The sequence below is a fragment of the Caretta caretta genome, chromosome 1, assembly GCF_965140235.1.
Source record: "Caretta caretta isolate rCarCar2 chromosome 1, rCarCar1.hap1, whole genome shotgun sequence".
NCBI lineage: Eukaryota > Metazoa > Chordata > Testudines > Cheloniidae > Caretta > Caretta caretta.
Genome location: NC_134206.1, coordinates 243,130,210 through 243,155,778, shown reverse-complemented (window position 1 = coordinate 243,155,778; position 25,569 = coordinate 243,130,210). Strand labels below are relative to the sequence as shown.

The following is a 25,569-nucleotide window of genomic DNA, read 5'->3' as shown; positions in this document are numbered from 1 at the left end:
TCTCCAGCTCAGGCTTGGCCACCCCTGCCCTAAAGTGTCAGGAGAGTAGCAGATGACTGGATTTCCTCCCTCATGAAGACAACAGCCAGTAGGGGGAGCCTGTTGATGGAGGGAGTTGTTTGAGGCTTATTGAAGGGCTTCTTCTATAGCAGGGGTGGGCAAACTTTTTGGCCCAAGGGCCACATCTGGGAATAGAAATTGTATGGTGGGCCATGAATGCTCACAAAATTGGGGTTGGGGTGTGGGGAGGGGGTGAAGAGTCTGGTTGGGGGTGTGGGCTTCGGAGTGGGGCCAGGAATGAGGAGTTCAGGGTGCAGGAGAGGGCTCCAGGCTGGGGTGTGGGGTGCAGTGGAGAGGACTTTGGCTGGTGGTGCGGGCTCTGGGGTGGGGCTGAGGAGTTTGGGGAGTAGGAGGCTGCTCTGGGCTGGGACCGAGGGGCTTGGAGGTTGGGAGGGGGATCAGAGCTGGGGTAGGGGGTTGAGGTGCGGGAAGGGGTGCAGGATCTGGCTGGGGGTGCGGGCTCTGGGGTGGGGCTGGGGATGAGGGGTTGGGGTGCAGGAGGGTGCTGCGGGCTAGGATTGAGGGGTTCAGAGGGCGGGAGGGGGATCAGGGCTGGGGTAGGGGATAGGGGCGTGAGGAGAGGCTCAGGAGTGCAGGTTCCGGGCAGCACTTACCTCAAGCGGCTCCCGGAACCAGCAGCATGTCCCTCCTCTGGCTCCTACGCTGAGGCGCAGCCAGGTGGCTGTGCACGCTGCTCCGTCCACAGGCACCGCCCCTGCAGCTCCCATTGGAGTGCCAGAGAGGGCCATTGGTGCGGGGCCTTTGGAGTGTGTAGGAGCCAGAGGGGGGCCATGCCTCTGCTTCCGGGAGCCACGTGGAGCAGCCCCCGACCCTGCTCTCCGGCTGGAGCGCTGGACGGGGGGCGATGCCACGGCTTCCAGGAGCCGTGTGGCGCAGCCCCCGACCTTGTGCTCTGGCTGTAGCGCCCGATCAGGGCAAGCCCCAGACCCCGCTCCCCAGCTGGAGCTCGAGGGCCAGCTTAAAAGGCTGGGAGGCCGGATCCGGCCTGCGGGCCGTAGTTTGCCCACCCCTGTTCTATAGGCTCAGAGAAGTATCCAAACGTTTGGAAGCTTCTCTGTACCCCAGTTATTTGGAGGCCTTGATCATTGAGAATTATATTAAAAATAACCTAACGTTCACAAGGATGTCTAATAAAAACCGACATCCTCCAGTTTTTCTGAACATTTTTCCTGGATTTTTTTCAAATGATCTGGCTTTGAGCTTTCCCAAAGTTTGGGGGGTTGGGATCCAGAAGTTTGGTTCAGCCCATCTCTAGCTAAAGGGCAATTTATGTGGCACCCTCACACAAAAGAACCTCCTTGGGATAGTAATAAGAATGTAAATCAGAGCAGATTTAGATTGGCTTGATGCGTGCAAAGCCAAGGAAGGGCAAACAGCAGATGAAAACCAAAGAGGAACTACTCCTTGCCAATGAGGGAGAAAGTAGTGGATTTTAAATTGCACATTGCACAGGATGGGGAGTCAAGACCTGGGTTCTATTTCCAGCACTGCCACTGACCTTAGACAAGTCACTTTACATCTTTGTACCTCAGTCTCCTCATATATAAAATGAGAGTAATGATACTTGCCTTACCCATAAAGCACTTTGAGATGTATGAATTAAGAATGCTAATAACTAATATTTACTATTATTAATTATTGTAGCCATACGGCATTGTGCTGTAACACTCAGAGCTCTAACAAAACAGCACAGAGGCAGGCTAGATTGGTACCTAGATGAGGGACATCAAAGAAACACTAAGGTGGTGTTGGGTATTCAGCAAGAAGCACTCTTTTTTCTGAGTCTGTATTGAACAAATGCCCTATACCAGCATGGTGTTAGTGGGAGATGCTGTTTTCTGAATGAAATGTGAAACTAATGACTTGATCATTCATGGTAATTAAATAGCTCATGGTAGCCTGTAAGATTAAAGATGTTAGTCTGGTTTCTGAGCCAAATACCTGATTGCCTAAATTCTGCTTGCAGTTCAAATGCATACGATAGTCTTCCCTTTCCACCCCTAAATCATTGTGTAGAATGTGCACCCCATGAAACTAATCTGTAGCCTGTGGACAAAGAAATATAGATAGCATTGCCAATTGCCATCTTCTGCCGGTGTACATACAGCATACCAAAGAAACCTCAGGGCTCCCATTTGGAGGAGGTTTGGTATCTTCCATCTAGTAGGCAGGTGCCTATCTGCATCTCTGAAGTGGCTATCCCAATGGTATCTACACACAGCTGTGTAGAATCACACACATTTTCTCCCTAAGCTTCTATTTAACTGCATTTTAGGATACAGATTATATTGAAGACTCTATATGAAATAAAGTTCCATTGTACTGTAAGTTGTAAAGGGAAATACTATATACATGGGCTGATCTGATGCATTCTACCTCAGGCAGGGCTGGAGAAGATGGCTCAGTGGGGTAAGCATCAGATTTTGGTAAACTTAAATTTCCTGAAACCAGAGGTTTGAATACTGACTTTCCCAAGGTCACAGTGAGTCAGTGACAGAGGTGAAAATAGGATCCCAGATTCCCGGTCACGTGCCATATCCACTGGACCGCAACCACCTCCCCCATCATTTTATCAGAGATGAACAAAACAAAATGCTTACAGCCACCAGAATACCCACCAGGAAAAACAGATCACAAGCATGTACTTTAAACCCAAGGATAAAAATAATTAAAAACAACATAAAAAATATGAAGATCACCCTAAAGCTTTATTGTCAAATCTCCATTTTGCAGACTTCTTCCTGCAGGGGACAAAGGTGTAGCTGTTGCCCTCCCGCTTCTCCCTCTCCCTTTTCAGATGACACAGGAGATCCACCACTCTCATCAGGAGAGCATGAGAGGGTGTGAAAGGCACACTGGCAGCCGCTAGAACAGAGGAAGGAAGACCAACAGCAGGAACAGTTTCTCTTTCCCTGTGGGAAGCAGAGGACAGCTACTTCTCCCCTTCTTCCCCAAAACTGGACAGCCATAAGAGGGACAGGTAGGGCTGTAAATTGTGTACTGTCATGGGGTACACTGGCTCCTTAAGATCTAGGGGGAAAGTGTGCAGGGCCATATTACCTCATTCCAAGGGGCTTGTTCAAAGACAAATGTGTGGGTCAAAAGACACAAGCACTGAGAGAGAAAAAATGGTTTTGGGAGGGAGTAGTTTGTGGGAGAAAACCCAGCCTGTTGAGTCTGTCAAGAACGCTTGAAGTGTGGGAGGTCAACGTTCCCATCTTCTCTCAACGAAATGGAATCTGGGAAATACAGATCCCCCTGGGGCTTCTGGGATTTGTAGGGCTCCACAGGAAGACATGCTGAGAAGGGGACAGCCTCTTGCTTGATAGCAGGAGTCTAGGAGAGTCCGGGTAGGGAGATTCTGCAGTGGCTTTCTCTTCTTTTTGCAAATAAATTCTAGCTGTTTATTATTTACTTTAGCCACCAGATCTCTGGGGAGAGTTTGGAATTTTACCAGGAGTCCCTGGGAGGAAGATATTTGAGTATGGGACCATTTTGTTTGTTTTAAATTTTATTACAAGACTTTCTGTCTGTTTGTTTGTTTGGACTTTGCCAGCAGATCTCTGGGAAGAGTCTTGATTGTACAGAGAAAGAAATGCCCCAGGGATGGGGCCATATTGCTTGGTTGTTTTTACATTCAACAGGCATGGCCTTCTGCAGACATCAGCCTGCCATACAACCCATCTGTGACAATACTTAGAAATGGATAGTCCTCATGTTCAATTGAAGCACTAGTTTCTCTGAGTACTCCCTCATCTGGATGCGCTGAAGTTGAGGGGTATGGTGAGTGATCACCTGCAGACTTCCTTTGATGTGAAGCAGCAGAAACAAGAACCAAATTCTCTATGCTATAAGCAACATTATCTTCCGATGATATTAAGGTCACAGGGCAGGACCTTTGCTTATGACCATAGGCGCTGGAACTAGGAGTGCTGGGGTTGCTACTGCACCCCCTGGCTTGAAGTGGTTTCCATTATATACAGGATTTAAAGTTTGATTCAATTGGCTCTCAGCACCCCCATTATACAAATTGTTCCAGCACCCCTGCTTCTGATCAGGATGAGAGGCACAATTAGAATAATATAGTAATGAATTCATAGCCACCTAGGACAATCACAACTGTCACTATGCTTCACACAGACCACACAGGTCCCTAGTACCTAAACTACAAGGGAATCTCCATTAGTTATTTAGTTTATATAGCCTATGACACACAGATGAATAGTTCTTAATCCCACCAGTAGGGAGCAGTGGTATACATACATATTAGTATGTTACAATACAATACACTCAGGGTGGGGCATGAAGGTAAAATTATTATTTTCTTTTTTAGACTGGGCTTGTACGTTAAATGAACTGTTAGTGTTTCTGTTTAATGTAGAGCCAGACTTCCATTTCTCCATCCACAATCGTAAATCTTGGCTCTGTGCTCACAGCACTGTCCAGAAAGAAACACTGGAGAGTTTTTAATCCAGTGACGAAACAATTGACTGGCTCTTTCATAGTCTCATCAATTCAATGAGGGCTAGATTATGACCTAATTTCTCATCTTGTTTAAGGGCGGCACAACTATGCCACCCTAGAAGCAGCTCTGGGGAGGAATTATGACTCAGAAAGGAATTGATCCTGGGGGAAGTAAATTACTGAAGTCTTTGACAGGGCATTCCCCAATCCCCAGCCCTTCTGTCCTTTTTCTTCCCTCTTCCTTGCAGGAAGGAAGCAGCAGCTTCTTTGCAGAGCCTGCTTTCTCTCCCTAACTAAGCACAGAACCATGACTGGGACAGGCCATGGCATTGCCACATAAGGACAAATGGCAGTCTTGTCCATAGAACCAAGAATGTGAGACGTGGAAGGCTGAATTTAATCTCATCATTCTTAGCCAATAAGAACTATTAATTTTCTCTTCCAGCAAATTAACATCTTTGGAAGTCTGGTATCCAGCATTATATTAACTCCAATACCATATTTAAAAAGAAAAACATAATTATTTGCTTCTAGGATACAGAATTTGCTTCAGTACAAATTGTAGCAAGTTGCCACCTCAGTATATAAAGGTAAGTAACCTGGAACACCAAGAACCTTTCTAAGAAAATAATTCTGAATAGGTTCCAAGAAGGAACAAATGCCCTGCACTAGAACCCCATACTTTTAGCACTGGTTTTTGTGGACTAGCTGGCTAATACATGTATTTTTCTTTGCTTATTTTAATTCCATTGGTGTTAATAATTCCTCTCCCTCCATAGTAAAACTTGTAGACAGTTATTATTTCTTTTCTTAAAATGTTATTTGATTAAGATAGACATAGTTAATTCTTTTAATCATTCCTCAAAAATCAGTCCCTGAGTTCTATTCCTTATTTTTCCTCCCCTGAATTTTATCCAATAATTCCTCCATCTAGCCCATAATTTTTTGGGTTAGTGCATATATTATAGAAAAACATCCAATCTTAATTTAAAGATGTCAAGTCATGGGGAATCCACTACACATCTCTTGGTAAATTGTTCCATCAGTTAATTACCCACACTGTTAAAAATGTGCCCCTGATTTCCATTTTGCAATTTCAACTTTCAGCCACTGGATCTTCTTATGCCTTTGTTAGATTAGAGCCTCACTACCATCAGAAAACTTCTCGTTTGGTACTTACAGCCTGCGATCAAGTCACTTCTTAACCTTCTCTTTGATAACTAAATAGTAGAGTTGGGCAGAGAAATGTAATGCCGTTTCACAGAGGATTTAGATCAGTGGTGGGCAACCTGCGGGGATTGATAGTGGGACTGAGCCTTTCACCTCTACAGGCCTGCTTCCCGCAGCTCCCATTGGCCGGGAACAGTGAACCGCAGCAAATGAGAGCTGTGGGTGGCCGTGCAAATGTAAACAAACTGTCTGGCAGCCTGACGGGTTGCATGTGGGCCGCAGGTTGCCCACCACTGATTTAGATATTTCAAAATGTGGTTTATTTAGACTTGGAATGAAAACAAAAATTTAAAAATTCTCCATGAAAGTGTATGAAGCCCCATACCTGGAGCAATCTGCATGGTGGTTTGCCCTGCAGCCACAGACCCTGGAAGCCCTGAGGTCCCCAACTGTGAGATAGTGGGCATGGTGGCTGCCCCAGAGCTAGGGACTCTGGAAGTCCTGGGCTGATGGGTAGCTGTGAGAATGGGAAGTAGTGAGGCCATTCAGAGAAAAGAGAGGTGGGATGTCAAGGAGACAGGTGGGAAAGCTGGCAGGAAAACAGCCAGGTTTCGAAATATGCCTGGAAGTTCTGTTGGAACTTCAAAACTATCTCTGTGAAGTTTTGATTTAGATGAATTGGCAAATTCCAATGAAAATATTTTTTTAGAATTTTTTCTGACCAGTTCTACTATATAAATTGATTTTAAATTTTTCATGGTAAGGCAGTTATTTGAGACCTTGAATCATTCTTGTACATCTATTTTGAACTATTTCCATACGGTAGTTGCTTCTTAAATTTTATTTGAGTTAACAGTGTGCCCTTGTTGCCAAGAAGGCCAGTGGCATTTGGGATGTATAAGTAGGGGCATTGCCAGCAGATGGAGGGACGTGATCGTTCCCCTCTATTCGACACTGGTGAGGCCTCATCTGGAGTACTGTGTCCGGTTTTGGGCCCCACACTACAAGAAGGATGTGGAAAAATTGGAAAGAGTCCAGCGGAGGGCAACAAAAATGATTAGGGGACTGGAACACATGACTTATGAGGAGAGGCTGAGGGAACTGGGGATGTTTAGTCTATGGAAGAGAAGAATGAGGGGGGATTTGATAGCTGCTTTCAAACTACCTGAAAGGGGGTTCCAAAGAGGATGGATCTAGACTGTTCTCAGTGGTAGCAGATGATAGAACAAGGAGTAATGGTCTCAAGTTGCAGTGGGGGAGATTTAGCTTGGATATTAGGAAAAACTTTTTCACTAGGAGAGTGGTGAAACACTGGAATGTGTTACCTAGGGAGGTGGTAGAATCTCCTTCCTTAGAAGTTTTTAAGGTCAGGCTTGACAAAGCCCTGGCTGGGATGATTTAATTGGGGATCGGTCCTGCTTTGAGCAGGGGGTTAGAATAGATGACCTCCTGAGGTCCCTTCCAACCCTGATATTATATGATTCTATGATCTAATTTTTAAATTATATTGTGAAACAGTATTTGTCTCACTGTCTGTATTTGCCTTTTTGATGTACTGTACTGTGTACATATGAACTTACCATCACAAGGGAAGTCTCATAAATATATTTTGATGTGTGGTGAATGTTGTACATATATGTACAAATATAATTGTGATAAAAGTTTAATGTATATGTTCCCCCTCCCTCAGAGTTTTGTATTTTAAAAATATGATTGGGTGTACTGTTGTGATAAGTTTTATATTATAACAGAGACTGTTATATTGGGAATCTTAAATTTTTAAATATATTTTTAAATAATGTGCACTATTTTTCTGTAAAATCTTTGTTGCTTTGGGCAAGATGCTGCAAACACTTTTGCATTTTGCTACCATTGTGGAGATTTTTTGGAGGAGAAAGGGACAGTGACCCCGCCCCACTTCCACGGGGGGGGGGGAAGCAGTGTTATGCAGAGACCCCCGCCCCGTCCCTAACTGCATTGTGACAAACTTATCCCCCACAGGGAGGACGTTGCCCCTCACAGGGTGTCTGAGAGACTTGCCCACTGGGATACCTCCCCCTTCGTGGCAGAGCAGCACCCCTCACAGGGACGGGGTGGCTGCCCCCGCAGAGGAAAGCAACGTGTGTGTCTGCGAGACAGCCTCTGGAAGCTCCCTGCCCCCCCCGCCGACTCAGGTTTCCAAAGCCTCCCGACGCGAGCTTCGCTCGCAAGACAGTAAGAGCCCGCTCGATCGTCACGAACTTCATTCAGCCAATCAAAGAGTGATGCCGGTCGCGCGGCTGTCACGAGCCTGAGCAAGGGATTGGGAATCATTACGCAAGTTACGCAACTGAACTAAAGGTCAGGGTGAAAGCGCACGAGCGCCGCGGCTCACAGCGCGCTGCGTGCACATGCGCATTCCTACGCCCCCAGCCCGGCGCGGACTAGTTTCTGACTACAGCCCCCAAGATACACTTGGGCAGCTCAGCCAACAGGCGTCCGTAGCGGCCTGCGCGTGTGCCGTGAGTAGGCATTGGCTGTGGCCGCCCGTGTGATGGTGACGCTCTGGGGCAAGCGCTAATAGCTAGGCAATAAGGCAGTCGAGCGAGCGGGCGGAGGCGGTGCCTGTTGCTGCACCGGCGGTCGCGGTGGCGGGGGAGGCGCTGTCACCGTAGGGCCTCCTGAGTGCGCGGACGGAGGCGGTAGCCGGAAGGGGGTAGGTAGCCGGAGGGGAGCCGGGGCCTGCGCGGGGGAGGGGCTCTGGGACGCGGCTCTTTCCCCGCAAGGGCAGGGGGCTCTGGGGGGCTCTTCCTCGTGTCGTTCCACCTGGGCTGGCTGGGCGTGAGCTCTGGTACTGGGTCCCTGGCCGCGGCCCCCGGCGGGTGGGAAGGCTCCGGGGCATCCTTCGCCCCACTCCGGTGAGGCCGGGCAGGGGATGCGGACCCTGGGAGGAGGGTTGGGGAGACTCCCAGTTCCCCGGCAAATATCTGAACGGATGCCAGCACGAGGGCAGGCGAGAAATCAAGTTGGAGTAATAGTGTTTGCTTACATCCATAAAGCACTTTGAGATCCTTGGCTGAAGAGTGCTTTATATGGATGAAGTATTGTAAGTGGGTCAAGAGCTCGTCTCATAGCCTCCTCTAAGCTATGAACTTTGTTGTCCGTCTGGTAGGGGGGGGTTCTACCTTCCTGATCCTTATAGGTGGAATAAAGCTCTTTTGAGTATGTAACATAAGAGGAGGTTTTTTAGTTTGCTTTCCCTTGGGAACCTGTCTACACTCCAGCATTAATGTTAGGTAGCTCAGCAGTTGAGGGAGACACTGAAACAAATCTCTGGAAACTTTCTGTGTGGGAGGAAAAACAGTCATTCTGGTAGAAGCTCAGTACTGCCAAATAAACAAAACCCAAACAGTCATGACTGAGACTTAAATTAGTTACTTTTTAAAAAATAAATTGTATTTTTTTTGCCATAATACTGTACAGAGATATAAAAGTGGTATTACTACACGCTTACAAGATATGTAATCAACCAAGTGCTCACCCATTATGTATAACAACACAATAAAAATGTAAAAGTTGAGAGGCTCACTGTTCCGTGTAGACCATAGAGGATACTATAGGTGTTTCAGGATATTTAAAGCATTGAGTAGTAATCCCATTTTGTCATGAACATTCCTAAATTTTATATGACAAAAAGGTGGAATTGATTCAGTGACTTCTTGGACGTGTCTCCATATTAGCTTAATATTTGTTGACATATAGCCATTACTCAATGTTAGATTATAATCTCTTTGACACATGTACTTTTGCCACCTTGCATCTGTAAACTGCCATGCACATTTGTCATTTCAGAAACTGTTCAGCATATTTATTCCTTATTTAAAATTGCACCTATTAGTGTAATTGTGGAGGTTTTTAGGTAAGTACCTAATTTTCTCTTCAAGGATCTAATTGTTAAAGTTGTCCTTATGGTATAATCCTCTTTTTAAGACTTGGAAATGAAGTCTTTACTTGGCATGTTTGACTGCAATAGGGTATGGAAGTAGAGGGGCTTCAGTGTCAGAGCACTTTAACATCTGAGGAAAATAATTATGGTCTCCACAGAAATCAGTCTTTGAAATTCTTAATTATGTACTGTGTAACTTTCCTCCCTTACCAAACACAGTCTATACAATTCTTCAGAACAGAAAAATTATTAACTTTTGTGTTGAGAAGTGCTGAATTGACAACTGGAAATTGCCTCCTGGGATTTCAGGTGGTGCACAGGCAGAAAGCAGAATAAGTTTCCCCACACCACCCTTCTGCATGCTTCAACTGTGTCTGGAAGGACTACTTTTTGGGGAGAAGGAAACTTTGTCACCCTGTCTCATTTGTTACTTGGCCAGCAGGGGTTCCAGTTAGTGCCAGTTGTGGTGATGGTTTTGTCGTGTGGACATGTTCTGTAGGGATTTTATTGATAAGTCATTTCATTTAGGCCTTGTCTACATCCTTACACTTTTTACCATATTTGTACACTTGCCAATGGTTCTGTTAACTGCATTCAGCCTAAAGATCACCTTAGTAGTCAGTGTGGAACAGGACAGTCCTGTTTAGCAGTATGTCAGTGATAGCTGATATGTTGAATATTATTTATTCTAATCTAACCTGTTAAACCAGGTTAGTAAATCAGATTGTAGACAAGAGTTCAGGCATGGTAAAATGTCATAGTATTTGATCTGGCCTCTGAAGGGTAACTATTGAGCTGGGCTGAATCTGAACCAGTCATGTAGAGGTGAAAGGCTCAGTCCCACTATCAATCCCAGCTCAGTCCAGGCCATCAAACTGAACTTTCCTAAGTGCAGTTAAAATGTGAGGTGAGGAGGGGAAGGGATTGTTTTATGGCAGACTGATATAGCAGCAAAAAGAAAAGGAGTACTTGTGGCACCTTAGAGACTAACCAATTTATTTGAGCATAAGCTTTATGCTCAAATAAATTGGTTAGTCTCTAAGGTGCCACAAGTACTCCTTTTCTTTTTGCAAATACAGACTAACGCAGCTGTTACTCTGAAACCTGATATAGCAGCAACTCTTATGGTGAATGTTTTTCTGTTAATGATCTGATTTGTTAATCAAGTGTGTTCTCATCAATGATAAAGGTGCTTTCCTAATTGAAAACCTCTCACTGTAAAATAACCAACCTCTTTAGTACACCAGTAATGTTTATGGCTCACTGGATCACTACATGGTCACCCTTGGAACATTAACTATCCTCACTGCTGAAACAGTTTAGTTAACCCTCATCAGGTCTTAAGGCCTGTCTAAACAATTTGACCATTTTTCTTCTAACTTCTCTCACCAGTGCTGTTCCATGATGAGTAGTAATGGTGGTGGTTCTAGTGTGGGCAGATGCTGATGCTCATTAGCATTTTAATAATTGTGGGTGAGATTCTTGCCCCCACTATGACCCCTGTACACTGGGTGTAAAGGACAAGACATCACAAGAAGTCCTTAAAAGCCTTTTGTACAGGTGCCTGAGTTGCCATTGATCAGGTAGTGAAGGGGTGGTTATCAGTAGCAACAGTTGGCAGTGGGCTCATAATGCTAGTGTCTTCTCTAAGACTTAGTGAAAACTGACCATAGAGAACCTTCAATTGAATATTTGAGGTGGTGAGTTTTCAGTGATCTTGCTTCATTCCAGCAGATTACAAAATAAAAAATGAGGCCCCTCTGATGGTCTCATCAGACCAGCACTTGTGCTGCTGTTTCAGACACTGCAACATTCATGTGTCCCAATGTACTAAGTATTAGAACACTACTAGATTTCTGAAAATCCATTTCAAGGTTATGTAGTTGTGTAATCATGCTGTGAAATATATGAAAGGAATAGACTTGCTTCTGCCTCTCCAGAGACCCTGTTTGTCAAGATTTTTCTGGTGTGGAGACAAAGAAATTTTGTGGGTCAAGTCTTCAGGGTTTGTATTAAGTAATGTACTTAATGAACCAAATGTCTAAGTAAAATTTACATTTTCAAATGGAAAGAAGTCATTTTTCAAAGGCTAATGTATTTATGATTTGAGAGTCTGGACTTTAGTCCTTCGGTGGGTAGCTGAGAAAAGAATCTGCTACACAGGAGAGAAGCAGTTATGAAAAACCCTTTGGGGAAAGTGTTTGGGGGAAAGACTGTATCACTTTAAATCTTTTCATTCTTTGATAGAGCTTTGGAAGTAAAACAAATTCAATTTTATAAACATTTTCCCCTTGCTTTCAGCAGGCGCACTGATTCGGTGTGGTTGTGCCCGGATGGTGGGTTAGTGGCTCTGTGTTTTTTTTTTAAAGCAATTAATTGGTCTTGATGAATAAGATTTATGAAAAAAAATCAGTTTGTAAAAAATAAGGGTGTGGTGGCAAAATTAGTTTTGCTTTTGGCCACCCATTCTTACTCGTTGAAATGGCTAGTTTCTAGAATCCCAATCCTCCCCCAACCCCACCACATTGACTTTTGAATAATAGAAGCCTCTGTTAGCTATCCGATCACATGGGTTCAGTACACAGCATCCTATTTTCAGAGCATAGTTTATTTGAAGCAAGAGGAGAACCTCTTCAAAGCCTTGCAATAAGATGTGTGGAAGGGTTGTGTCTACCCTCCACGTGGCAGCAACCGTGTGGTCGATCTGGAATCTGAGACTTGTGATTTTAATGTCAGAAGATCAATCACAAAAACTAGCTGGAGCATAAATGTTACAAGATATGTGCTTATTGGGCAAGCTATCTGAATTGTCTGATGTAGAAGTAAAAGCCCTAACTTAACCCAGTTCAGGCTAACAGGACAAACCTCCAGGTTTACTTTGAGGACAGGTGAAATGGAAAAAACCTATTTATTGTATTGCAAGATTGTGGTCAGTGTGAGATGTATTGCTGGCTGCCTTCTGGAAAGTATTCAGAGTAGCAGCCGTGTTAGTCTGTAGTCGCGAAAAGGAGGACTGGTGGCGCCTTAGAGACTAACCAATTTATTTGAGCATGAGCTTTCTTGAGCTACGGCTCACTTCATTGAATGCATCCAATGAAGTGAGCTGTAGCTCACGAAAGCTTATGCTCAAATAAATTGGTTAGTCTCTAAGGTGCCACAAGTACTCCTTTTCCTTCTGGAAAGTAGTTTCTTTTGCTAAGGCTGCTTTTCACTTTGGCCTGGTCTATGCTTAAAAGTTAGGTCAATGTAACTACAGCGTTCCAGGGTGTGAAAAAGTCACATCCCTGAGCACCACAGCTGTGCTGATGTAATCCACTGTGTGTATGTGGCTAGGTCAGTGGAATAATTCTTACAGGCGCTTAGAGGTGGATTACCTACAGTGATGGAAAAACCCTTCTGTTGTAGGAAGCATCTGTTCTGTGGCACTACAGCGGTGTAGCTGCAGCCTGTCACTGTACTGCTGCAGCCCCTGTAGTGTAGATATGGCCTTGGTTTGAGAGGTGATGAACCACTGAACTTAAACAGGGGAGTACTGGCAGAGTTAGGGAGCTCAGGAATTTCAATGAGCACTTTCAACATTGATACTTAACGTGTGCAAGGAAAAGTTTGTTTTTAACTCATATTTTTAGATTTCAGTTTTAATGATTTAATTTACTAGTCAGTTTTACTCCTTCTTGGCACACATGGTGCTGTTTTGTTTGAATTTCCAGCACTGCATGGAAACGTCTAAATCACTGTATGGGGGAAGAAGGGAGTGGCTAAAAACAATTTTTCACAGTCTAAATGTTGGACTCTAGACTTGGTGTCTAGTCAAACACTACTAAGTAAGTCAACATCTGGCATAGAGGTGAGACAACCATGGAATAAAGATGAGCAGATTAGATACAAGATGTTGTATGCATGGTGGCGTGTATTCATTGTAAGAGTTCCTTTTCTCTTTTCCACAATTACGGGTCTGTGTGTGCTGCTGTAATGAAACGTTCCTCATGGAGGAATAGTAGCCTCTTTCTTTCCAGTCCATCGGGCTCTTCCCAGTTTTCTGAGAGCTGTTTGAGACAACGTTCAGCAAAATAAAAGCACTTGAATGATGGGGAAACTTAGATGCTGACTGGCTGGTTATGGGGGTCATGTGACTTATAGTGCAGGAGTACTTGCAGAAACGCATCCTTACACCTATAGGTCAGTGCAGGGTTCCTGGCGTGAAGTTATGTCCATGTAGGGAAAACTTGCATTAGGATGGATTTCAGTATCATTACAGTACGCAGCTTTGGCCATGAAATTTAATGGAGTCCTCTGGGAATGTGACACTTGCTGTAACTCGCTATTAGCAGGGCTAATGAAGCCCTCTGAGAACAGAAGATAAAACCAGGCGCTGCTAACAGAAGGAAAAAGAGGGCTTTGGAGCGGCTGGAGTACTGGCCAAAAGTACCTGGCACCTGACTGTTACTGTAATACAAACAATTATAGCAGAGCAAAAGCTTTCTGTTTAAAGCTTGTCTCTAAGTGCTATAAAATCTGCATGTTTATTTGAATTGCTTTGAAATGTAGTGTGTCTCATGCAGGGTGTGGGGTCTGTTAGTGATCTAAATTTGGGGCCTTTTCACTAAGGGGATACGCTTGTGGGTTGGGGGGAAAGACAGCTTTTCTTAAAGTTCAGAGATTCTGGCAGTTTCTTTTTGCTCGCAGATTGAGATCAAACCAGGGCTCAGCTAATCACACTAGGGTGTCCCATGCTTTATGATTACCCCCAAATTACGTGTACCTTCTGAGGGAAATCAAATATAAATCTTAATTCAAAAAGATTTTGCTTTTCCAATTAAGCTGATCATAAGCCTCATGGTTATTTCTGTGTCTACTGAGCATGTGCAAAGAGGCTAACTCTCTGGATAACTACTTCTGCATCACAGGTCCTGAGTGGCTTCAAAGACATGTTGTGGTCATTAAATCCAAGCCTCATCTACTGAGGCAGAAATCCCCAGGGCAGAAATCTGAAATAAAAAAAACAGGCATGTTGCCCCAAACAGGCAGGCTGCCTCTATCAAAAGGAGATTTTTATTTTGGTCAGATGTAATCTGAGCACAACTGAACATTCAGAGGGCACAAACTATTTTTTTAAAATAAAATAAACTAGAAAAGGAAATACTGAGAGGAAAAGGTGATTAAGGGTGGAAGAATAGGTGGGAATAGGGAGAGAGGGGTTGAGGAGTAAGGAGATGGGACACTGGGAAGGGACATGGGAGTGAGTGATGGGGGGCCGGGAGTGCTTGTCAGGTCTCACATTCCTCTCCTGTTTGTGTGCCTTAATCTAGTGGCCCCAGCTCATTTGTAGGGGTGTAACCCCCCTTTTCCTCTTCAAGTGAGCCAGGTCTTACGGGGGCTTGCCTATCTGGAGGGTCTGAATCCCTCTACCTACCCCCTATGTGAGCTGGGATCTGTCCCACGAGTGGTTCCTGAGCCCTGGTCCCTCCCCCGTGTGGGTGCTGGGATCTTGCCCATCTTTGGGGATATGATTCTCTTCCCTGCTCCCCTCATGTGAGCCAGGGTCTGGGAGGGGCTTGCCTTTCTGTTGGTGTCTGAGCCCTTCTCCCCAACTCCCATCCCATGTGAGCCAGGATCTGGGTAAACCCTGCCCCTCTCTGGGGAGCTTAGAAAAGGCAAGCACCAAGAACACAGCTGAGACTGGGGTCAGGAGCTGAGAACAGATGTGCTTGACACATCAAAAATTCCAGCATGGGGAAAAGGGAACACCTATTGAAGTGATTCACTCATGTCACTTGTTTTGTAGCTATTGTTTCAGGCTATTTTAATCACCATGGGGGGTATTCTCTATCAGCTAAGAACATCTCATTGAGATGAATGGGACACCTCTCTGAGCCTGCAACTTGAAGTTTGAGATTCACCCTGGGCAGAAAACTGAGAATGAACTGAAAACGTTTTTGGGAAAAAGCAGCCTGTCACTGTGTAGTTTTGTTTTTTAATTTTGTAGAAATGTTATGAGTACTGTAAAATAGTCAGATGCTGAAACTGTCTTCAAAAAGAAAATAAATTACACATGGAAATGCTTACTGGGAGAGGAGACGTGATGAGCTGTACAAGAATGGCAGTAGGGGATGAGGTGTATGGGTATGCAGCAAGGAATGGGTGCATTATGGGAATGAGTGGTAGGAGAGGGAAGAGGGGTCAGAAGGCTCGGGGGAGGGGGTAGGGAGTAAGAGGAATGGGAGGGGAGAAGATCGGTGGGGGGGGTTGGAGAACGGAGAGTAGCAGAGGGAGTTGGGGATTTAGATGTGGTGGGGCCTGTCAGACCTGAATTTTCCCCTTCCCTATATGTGCTGGCGTCTGGAGGAGCCCTGCTTCTTTGCAGGCTCCCTGCCCACCATGTGTTCAGGTATCTGGGGAAACTCCACTCCTTTTGGGTGTCTTCCTGCTCTTCTATGTGAGCTGAGATCTGGGGTGGAGGGAATGAAGGTAACCCATTTAAACTAGGGCTGTCGCGTGATTAAAAAAATGAAGCGTGTGATTAAAAAAATACCATTTATTTAAATATTTGTGGATGTTTTCTACCTTTTCAAATATATTAATTTCAATTACAACACAGAATACAAAGTGTACAATTCTCACTTTATATTTCTGATTACAAATATTTGAACTGTAAAAGAAAACAAAAGAAATAGTATTTTCAATTAACCTAATACAAGTACTGAAGTGCAATCTCTTTATCGTGAAAGTTTGAACTTACAAATGTAGAATTATGTACAAAAAATAACTGCACTCAAACACAAAACAATGTAAAACTTTAGAGCCTACAAGTCCACTCAGTCCTATTTCTTCAGCCAATTGCTGAAAAAACAAGTTTGTGTACATTTGCAGGATATAATGCTGCCTGCTTGTTCACAATGTCACCTGACAGTGAGAACAGGCATGCACATGGCACTGTTGTAGCCGGTGTCACAAGATATTTACATGTCAGATGCGCTAAAGATTCATATGTCCTTTCCTGCTTCAACCACCATTCCAGAGGACATGCTTCCATGCTGATGACAGGTTTTGCTCGATAACAATCCAAAGCAGTTTAGACCGATGCATGTTCGTTTTCATCCTTTGAGTCAGATGCCACCAGCATTTTTGATGGTTTGGGGTCTGTAGTTTCCGCATCAGTGTTGCTCTTTTAAGACTTCTGAAAGCATGCTCCACATCTCGTCCCTCTCAAATTTTGGACGGCACTTCAGATTCTTAAACCTTGGGTCTAGTGCTGTAGCTATCTTTAGAAATCTGACATTGGTACCTTCTTTGCCTTTTGTCAAATCTGCAGTGAAGATGTTCTTAAAATGAACAGCATGTGCTGAGTCATCATCCGAGACTACTATAAAATGAAATATATGGCAGAATGCGGGTAAAACAGAACAGGAGACATACAATTCTTCCCCAAGGAGTTCAGTCACAAATTTAATTAACACATTATTTTTTTAATGAGCGTCGTCAGCATGGAAGCATGTCCTCTGGAATGGTGGTTGAAGCAGGAAAGGACATGAATCTTTACATGCCAGATGCACTAAGTACCTTGCAATGCCAGCTGCAAAAGTCCCATGTGAACGCCTATTCTCACTTTCTGGTGACATTGTAAATAAGAAGTGGGCAGCATTATCTCCCATAAATATAAACAAACTTGTTTGTTTTAGCAATTGGCTGAATAAGAAGTAAGACTGAATGGACTTGTAGGCTCTAAAGTTTTACATTGTTTTGTGTTTGAGTATAGTTATGTAACAAAAAACCTACATTTGTAAGTTGTGTTTTCATGATAGATTCCATTACAGTATTTGGATACGGTGAATTGACAAATACTATTCCTTTTTACAGTGCAAATATTTTTAATAAATATAAAGTGAGCACTGTACACTATATTCTGTGTTGTAATTGAAATAAATTTTCTGCATTTTCAAATATATTTAACAGTGCAGTTAAAACAGCAATTAATCACAACTATTTTTAATCTAGTTAATTTTGCGTTGATCACTTGAGTTAACAGCAAATTAACAGCGCTGCTTTTTACATATAGCCATATATACTTGTTCATGCAGACATGGGTATATTTCTTTTTCACCTATACCAAATTAATCTGTCTTCCCCACTCGTAAAACCAATTTTTTGCAATTTCTTTTGTCACCAAATTTTCCCCCTGGTATCCATTTCAAATTAACTTGTACTCTTCTCTAGTTTATCAGCTCTATCAAACTTGACATTGGTCTTCAAAGCTCAGCTATCAAGCTTTCCCCAGGTGGGAAACATTTCACTGATTCTCTGCTTGTGGTGTCATTTTTCCCTATCCTTCAGAGGACTGTGGGTTCTGCTCCCCTTTGCTTAAAGATGAGGCCATTTGTGGAGCCAGATACCCAGAGGTAGTGAAACGTAAGGCAAAGGACCCCTGAAACAGGATGGGAATGATAGCGTCTTACTTGCTCTGAGTGGAATGGTTTTTGTTTGTCCTGGTATAATGCAGCAATAGGGTAACACTGACTCTCTTGTTCAACTATTATATGTATTGATATCTGCTTCTTGCACAAATAAAATACTGTTATATGTGAACTGCAAGGTCTAAACTGAGACCTGATGTTTTAATTGTTTGTTCAAATGTGCACATTCATATAATTGGCTAGCAGATAAGTGATGTGATGTATGAGGGCATTATGGGACGCACCCTGGCTTGCTAAACTTTGATGTCACTTGTAATCCTGCTGATTTTGCTGAAGGAGTATGTGTTTGTGCTGTTTAGATTCATCTACATGAATTCTTTGGAGTGTTGCAGTGGGGCTTAGGGCACAGTTTCCAGTAATGAAGATCTGTACAGCTAAGTCAAAGCCTTTTGTTAGAATTCATGCTGCCTTCTATGGAACAGTCAATGAACGTGGAAGCTTTAAATCTAGGGAGCAGGAAAAGAAGCCCTTGCACTCCCTAGGTAGCTCTTAGGTTCTGTAGAATTAATATGCATTAACACATTTGAATCTAATCAGTAGATTCCTTTTGTTAGTGCCTGTTGGATTAGAATATTAGTAAAACTTCCTAGATCTAAGCCTTCCAATCTGAAAGTGGAGTTACTTCAGAAAACCAGTACATGAAAAATGTGGGCATGGCGAAGATTGGCTTTTATCTCAAGAATATTGGCAGGTTACAGTCTGAAAAGGAAAGTTATCTAGTTGCTGGAGCAAGAAGGCTGGTGGCTAAGAAATTTGAGTTTAACTTTTTTGTCACTCTCTGAACCAATTGTTTAGCTTGTTTGAACTGGTAACTGATGCATGTTTTTGACATGTAGGTCTACTACTGCAATGCACTTCATGGTGGGTTGCTTCAGGTGCAAACTGCATATCATATGTAATCCATGAATGTACTGGATCATACCAAGCTTCTAATGCTTTAAATACCATCTTGTTCTCTTGGTTTGGTGGAGTTCTTGGGCTTGGATTACACTAACTCCTCACTTTAGCATCCTGGTTAATGTTGTTTCATTGTTATGTTGCTGATCAATTAGGGAACATGCTCACTTAAAGTTGCACAATGTTCCCTTATAATGTTTGGTAGCCACCTGCTTTGTCCACTGCTTGCAGGAAGAGCAGCCTGTTGCAGCTAGCTGGGGAGGTGGCGGGGGCTTGGAACCAGGGTGGACCGGCAGCCCCCTATCAGCTCCTCGCTCCCTTAAGTTCCCTATGCAGCAGCCACCCAGCAGGCTATCAATTTGCCAACAGTTCAGCTGTCCTTCCCCCACCACTGCCATGTGCTGCTCCTGCCTTGGAGCTGCTCCCAGGAGACTTCTGCTTGCTATTTGGGGGGGGGGAGGGGGCAGGGGCAGGGAAGAGGGGTGCTAATGTCATGGTGTCCCCCTGCTTCTGCCCCCCTGCTTATCCCATCCATAGAGCGGGGGAAGACACGACAGGGCTCAGGATGGAGGGAAGGGACCGCAGCTGCTCTCTCAACTTTCTGATCTGTTTAAAAAGGCAATGTACTTAGTGGGGTCAGCGGTACTTAAAGGGACAATGCACATCTCTCTCACACAGGATGTGTGTCTATCACAATGTGTTAACCCTTGAGGGCTCAGCCAAATGCTAGTTCATCATTTAGCAGTAAGGCATTCCCTGGGAAATATCCCACCCTCTGACTTCACCACCTCAACCAAGCTTCACAATCATCATTGCTATGTACAGTCTTAAATTGTTTGTTTAAAACTTATACTGTCTCTCCCTCGTGTTTGTTTTTTTTTTTTTTTGATCTGGTGAAAAACATTTCTCTGGAACCTAACCCGCCCTGTTTACATTAATTCTTTATGGGGAAATTGGATTTGCTTAACATTGTTTTGCTTAAAGTCGCATTTTTCAGGAACATAACTACAACGTTAAGCAAGGAGTTACTGTACGTAGAACACGTTGCAGTGTCCTGGAGCTGTGAGAGAGAGGTTAAATTTAACCAGTTATCTCTACTCGGTTTCTTGCTGTTCTTTGGATCTTTGTTCCTTGGCTAAAGTATAGACTAGAGAATTATTATGAATTTTGAGGGTTATTAGCTAAAATAGTTTTGAAGACAATGGGAAATTCAGAGAGCAAAATAAAGATGTGAGAATGTCAAATTGAACTCAACATTGGTTATTGCAATTCAATTAATTCAAGGTTTTGTCTTGTTATAAAGACAAACTTCTATCCTAGTTTTATGCTGACTAGTCTGAGCCAGGTGCTTTCGGTATTAATATGGAACTATAGATCCTTAAATATGCATCCTTATTTACTTCCAGTCAAGCTTGTCTCCACTGGAATTATTAGATTGCTCATGTCAGTTGAAACAATTCTGAAGTAGCATTTAGAAATATAGTCAAGTTACTTAAATATCAATGTCAAAATTGCCTTGCCCAGGTGTTTCTCATAGCTAAGTTTTGCCTCTTGTACACACACAAATGTCCTACATTAATTCCAAAGTTTAATATGCCAATCATTATTTTGATATTTAAATTTCTCTGCAATTCCATCAGTTCAGTAAACTCTTATGCCACTTCAGTGAAACAGTGGTAAAATCCTTTAGCTTATGAGCCAATTTAAAACTTCTTCCCATCTGTCTAAAAAGCCATCAATTCTCTTGACCATAGTCTGTGTGATTTTATTTATTTTTTAGACTGAACTCTTTGAAACACTCAGGGTTTCTTGCAACTAACTTTTGCTGTAGGGAAGCACATTTTCTCCTGACAAGTAGTACTATGCTTAGTGTAAGTAGTTCCTGCAGATTCAGTGCTCTCAATTACTTACTGATTTAATATAACTCCTAGACAACTAAGACTTTACTTGTTAGTAAAACGTAGGTACACATCACAAGTTGTAGTCATTTAAAGGCTTTTAATTCAGGTACTTACAGTAAGCTAAATTCTGCTAACAAAATAAGTCATCACTTGGGTAAATAAGTAGCGAAATAACTTTTATAAGCATCAGTTGGAACTGGCACAAAGGTGAGTTCATGAGCTTCACAGTCTCAATGGCTGGTTTCTTGGGAGAGTTCATTTAGGATTTTAGGTGACTGAGGGAATTATGATAGCGCTGTTTTTAGTCTCTTAAAAGACAAAGTGAATAAGGTGCTAGTCAGCAACAAGGTGTTCTTGCTGGCTAGGCAGCAGCAGTCGCTCTGTCTCTCTTATCCAGATGTTCTGATTTCAGGGAGCAATGTGTTGAACAACACAGGGCATTTTGTACACTTTTTTTTGTTAGCGTTGCTTGGTTCCTCCTCTTAGCAAAGCTGACGTGGCCAGTCAGAAAGGGAAGTTTTTGGAAGATTTGAAATGTCCAGTCAGCATACAAGTTGTCCCTTATCATTTAATGAGAAAATAAGGCCTGTCCTTTATGGTTTCAGAGAAGTTTGCCTGGAATATTCCAGTATCTTTGTACAGAACCTCTTGTGCTATAGCATTTTATGAAAGACCTGTTGGGCCATTTTCAACAACAGCTGTCTTAGCTCTGATAAGGAGCCTACTTCTGCAAGTTCCTTTTGGCGGACCCCTTTGTGGAGTGGTTCTTTGGCTACAAACTTTGCATGACTCAACAGAAATATCCATTTTGAAGCTAGAACATAGCTGTTACATAGTCATTTTCTGGATGGTTCTTTGTTTAGTAGTTCATCCTGCACCAATGTAAAATTTGACTCATTTGCTTGATCCATGTCCAGTAGATATAAGAATTAATTAAATAATACAGAACAGCTGTCCATTCCTCTGTACCATATGTGATTATTTCCTACATTTTAGTGGTATAGGATAGTCACAGGAAGTGCCTTCTACTAGTTTTTCTTGAGAGAAGAATAAAATCAGTTGGGCAGTCAGCTGAGTCTTTTGCTTAGAACATAGGCAAAGTCACAGGCTCTTTTGGTGAATAGCATGAAGGACAGACAACTTGGCTTAAAGGTTTCGTTCTCCCTTCAGTATAGTGATAACAAGTCCAGCTGAATTTTTGGAATACTGAGAGTACAGAGGCTTTCCATCTTCAGTTGCCAGACTGCTGGAGTGAGAAACCTATTGTATGAACTTCAGATAGAGATGTGGCTGGTACTTATCAAACTACTACATTATTTGTGTTTTTTAGTGATCTCTTGTCACATCTGTTCCAATTCTCCCAGGCCCCTGCCCCTCTCCCCCTCCTCCCCGCTGGGCCCTGGAGTTTTTATAGCATGTCGAGCAGGGCCTCAGAGACAAAAGGTTGAGAACCTCTGCTCTAGAACCCTTCACTTTGACCTCCAACAGATCACAAAAAGCAATGCATGCCTCATATTCCTTAAATCTGACTGTCATACATTGCATATATTTAGGAAGTTGTTTTGCCTTACCAGTATTGAGCTTATCAGTAAACTCTTGTGCTAGTGTGAGTTGGTGTGCATATTGCTTTTTGGTATCTATTGGAGGTTGCAGTGAAAGCCTTATGAAGCGTGGGAGTGCTCTAGGCCAGTGTGTGTGGGTGGTTTTTTTTTTTTTTTTTTTTTTTTTTTAAAATGACCAGTCTGGATTGGTGCTGGTCCCTGAGATCTCCCTGACAGAGTTTAGGAATGCAGCAAGCTGGTCTCTGGTATCAAAGATTGCGAAACATTGCTCTGTGTAATGTTTTGAGTTGGTAGGGTGCATCCTGATTCAATTTTAGCTGTCACTAAGGTTTATTTCCTAGTTTTTTGAGTTGGGTTTGATGTTGACCTATCCACTGTGGTACAAAGTCACGTTGGGGGAGGAGATGATGACAGTGACTGACACATGAGATACCTGTATTTGAGTCATGCTATAATTTATAGATAATTGTGTCCTTGTTTTTTCCCATGGTGTCTTATTAAAAACAGATTTATTCATTCACACAGTCTGTTGCATGCAACCATACTACCCTCTCAGTGAGTCAACAGGGGTTGGAACTGGATTTTCAGACTCCCAGTTCAGATCTTAAAAACAGTAGAAGTAATTGCTAGCCTCTGTTTAGTCAGTCTCTATAAGATGTCTTGACCCATGCTTTCCTGGTGGGATTACACAACTGGACAGCAGTATCATAGTGGAGATTAGGAATCCTGGCTTCCCACAAAGCCAAGAGTAGAAGTGTCTTAGATTGAATGTGCTTTGGTTATCCCAACTACAGTACTGTCTGAAAAGTAGTGTGACTGAGTAGCTAAGGTTTGACCCTGCCATATCAGAGTCCTGAGTTCTAAACTTTACTTTCTCTGCAGAGACCTGGCATAATATATCTATGAGGTGCCAGTTCACTTATAAAGTTAGACCACCTTCTGAGTTGGAGTTCATGGCCTTTGTCAATAATAGTAGTGAGGTACATTGGATTATAATCTAGTTAGTAAAGATAAGGGTTGAAATCAGTCTCTTTCCAAGTTCAGGGAACTTCCCTTAGGCTACAGAGATATTTGATGGGGAAGTCCTCCCACTTACATATACCTCCCAGATTGAGTTTTTTTTTCTTGAGCAGCTGTTCCAGCATTACTGTTTCACTCAGTATAGTTTGACTTGTTACATTTTTTTATGGCAAAAAAGTGAAAAACCATGACACAAAGAAATAGGACCTAATGTAGAACTACTATTTTATTAATTGGCACAGAACATATCCCAGAGTGCTTTAGTTTCTTGGCAAAGAATGTCTGAAAACAGTTGAGGCAACCCATTTTGGAACTCTTTTTTTTTTTTTTTTTTTTTTGTAGCTTTGCTGAACACTTATATTTTCTGTATCAAATCAGTTTGCATTGGCATGAAAAATTCAAATACTGAAAACTGACATTGAGTCTTTTTTTGCCATTTTATTGAGACTCTTTTAAAATAAAAGTTTAAAACTCATGTTGAACTGAAAACTTCTGACTCAACCTTAACTCTAGAGTGGTAACCAGTAATTCCACAGTTACATATAATCTTCCTCATTATTACAACATAAATCATCCAGGAAACAACCCCCATCTGAAAAACAAAACTGAGCAAGTACAAATCAACTGTTTCTTCATTATGAAATAATTGTGAAGTATGTTTTAATACATAAACAACTATTATCAGTGCTTGAGTCACAGTGTTGCTCCAGATCCAGTTCCCTTAGCTACAACTGCTTGTCTGTACATGGGTCACGGGTTGTCTGACTGTCTAGGTAGTTTGTTCATTGAAAACTTTGCCTTTGTTCTAATCCACGTTTTGCAAAATTTAGCAAACAGATATAATTTGCAGCATTAGTCATTGACAGTGTTGAGGGTCAACAACATATCTCCATTTTGCTTTCATTCTCCCAGAGTCACATACTGTCCTGCAGCTGCTTATCAATCATACAGCTGAGCTCTCCCTACATTGTGTAGTCATGAAAAATCTGTGTGAACCTTGGCATTGGTGGGTATGTGATGGCAGTGTGGATACAAGTTGTCCATGTTAGGTGGAAATATAGTTCTTCTTTGCCTACTCTTGAAGTTCAGAGTTCTTGAATTCTGATATCATGCACTTTGTCTGGCCACCTTATGTAAATGTCCATGAACCTCCCATGACTATAGGCTGCATCACCATCCTGTCCTAGTAATGCAGGGGTGGGCAAACTACGGCTCTTGGGCAGTGTCAAGCCTGTCAGACCCTTTAATGTGGCCACTGAGCTCCCTCTGGAGAGTGGGGTAGGGGCTTGCCCTGCTCTGCATGCTTCCTACAAACAAAGGATTTTTCCATCAATGTAGTTAATCCACATCTGAGGTGTGGTAGCTAGGAAGATGGAAGAATTCTTAGAATTAGTTATTTTCTGTATAATAAAAATCAAGTTTTCTCAAGAACACTAGAATAAGCAGGGAAATTAGTATTACAAAATGGAAGAAATATTAGTTTTGTAAATTAAACAAGAAAAATCTGGTGTATCAACATGCTGAGTTCTATTAAAATAGAAGGAAGTACGAGAAAGGAATAAACTAGAAGTATGCTATTTTGGATAAAACATGAGCAGGTGGTCTGACCACATTAAAGGATTAAACTGGTGGAATAATGCCACTTTAAGCACCAATGCTGTAGTATGTCCAAGTCTGCATTGTTTCAAGTTAAGGATCGTTGATGTTTTGTTGTGCACCACACATTAATGCCACTGCAGTCTGAGTATCATCTAGCTACCTCTCCTCGTGTTCCTGCACAACTCCCATAAGCAATAGTTTATGCATAAGATTTTAAGAAGCCTTTTAGGATACCTCAGGGACACCAGGTGATTTCCCACAAGTAACATGCTGTCCATGTAATTTCCTAGTCCTTCTCTCAAAGAGGAGGAAAGACCGCTATTCAGTAAGCAATCCTACTATAGTGGACAGTGTTACAGCAGCACCCGTGGAGAAGCAGCAGAACAGCTGCTCATGTAATGATTAGGCGTGTGTGTGGACAAGATAGGCAGTAATTCAGAGACAGTTTTAAACAGTTGTGATCTGAAACTGTGCAGGAA

The 25,569-nt window shown here is 42.8% G+C and overlaps 1 protein-coding gene across 1 annotated transcript in view; it reads left to right on the top strand.

Moving 5' to 3' along the window:
• The first annotated feature begins 8,228 nt into the window (after window positions 1-8,228).
• Window positions 8,229-25,569, top strand: part of ADIPOR2 (adiponectin receptor 2) — a 70,177-nt gene continuing 52,836 nt past the window's right edge. Inside the window, exon 1 of the mRNA XM_048828674.2 lies at window positions 8,229-8,410. The gene's annotated coding sequence lies outside the window, so the exon portion shown is untranslated. The remainder of the gene's footprint in view (window positions 8,411-25,569) is intronic.